We start from the raw sequence: 1546 nt of genomic DNA, 5'->3' as shown, positions 1-1546 counted from the left end.
CCCATCATCTCCATGTTCCTTACAAGGAGTTCGATGATGGAAGACAATTTTTGAGGACGCCTGCAAGCTACCTTACTTGCTGAGAGTGCTTCTCAGCCTCCTTGCCCGTCATTGCAGTGATGCATTTAGGAAGGCAATGTGAGGGTGCTTCTTCTTCCTTTCTGCTTGCTGAGAGTGCTTCTCAGCCTCTCTGCTTGCCTTAGCAGCAGTGCGATCAGGATGGCAATCAAGGCCAGTTCACCCTCTTACTTGGCGATCGACCAGGAGATTAGTTTGCTCTTAATTGTAGCTTGTAGAGCATTTAGTATTTTGTATTTTGCAACTTTGTAATGAACGTTTGATAATAAAGGAATTTATTTGAATGTATTTCGCTCTGGCCCCTTTTAATCTACGATCATTATTGATTACGCTTTTATTTGTTCACTTTTCCATACAGAAGGAACATATTTTTTTAAATATTTGCCATTAATGAACCTCATGTGCTTGGTGCCGTCTAAATCTTCCAAATGATAGGCTCCATTAGGCAACACATTATTTACTTTATATGGTCCTTCCCAATTGGGCGACCACTTGCCATACTTCGGATCTTTGCTATCCAAAGGGAGTATTGTTTTCCAAATCAATTCGCCCAGGCTGAATGACTTGGCTATAACTTTTTTATTATAAAATTTAGCCATTCTTCGTTTTTGAACTTGCAATCTATCTAGGACGTCCAACTTTAATTCGTCCAACTCCAATAAGTTTTGAACTAGAGATTCAGTATACTCATCACCACTTAACTTACGTTGTAAACATACTCTGATCGATTGTACGTTGATTTTCATAGGCAAAACAGCCTCTTGTCCATAAGTAAGTTGGAAATGAGTAATTTTGGTACTTGATCGAGGCGACGTCCTATAAGCCCATAAGGCCTTGTTTAGATATTCGTGTCAATTTTTGGCATTTTCATCTATCATTTTCCTAATGATATTTTTTAGAATCTTATTAGAAGATTCTGCCTGTCCGTTGGATTGAACGTAATATGGTGTGTAGTTCACTAATTTAACTCCAAACTCGTTCAAGAATTTATTCACTTGATTCCCATTTAAAGATGTTCCATGATCTACCATCAAAATTTGTGGAATTCCAAATCTATAAATAATGTGATCACAGATAAATTTTATGACATTCTTTTGGGTGATCTCCTTTAAAGGTATCGCTTCTACCCACTTAATGAAATAATCAGTTGCAACTATAACAAAGGTATGTTGCTTGGACGATGGGGGATAAATCTTCCCTATCAGGTCTATCGCCCAACCCTTAAACGGCCAAGGTTTGATAATAGGTGCCATCTCTCGTGCTGGCGCCCTTTGTATTGGACCATGCTTTTGGCATGCTAGACAACTCTTTGCATACTGAACACATGATTCTCCCATTTTTGGCCAAAAATATCCATTCCTAATAATTAACCATCACATCCTTTGGCCAGCTTGATGAGCTCCACATATCCTTTCATGCACTTCAGCCATGATAGTTCTAGCTTATTGCAAACTTACACATTTTAGCA

The sequence above is a fragment of the Olea europaea genome, chromosome 21, assembly GCF_002742605.1.
Source record: "Olea europaea var. sylvestris chromosome 21, O_europaea_v1, whole genome shotgun sequence".
In the NCBI taxonomy this organism is placed as follows: domain Eukaryota; kingdom Viridiplantae; phylum Streptophyta; class Magnoliopsida; order Lamiales; family Oleaceae; genus Olea; species Olea europaea.
This window is presented reverse-complemented; position numbering follows the sequence as displayed.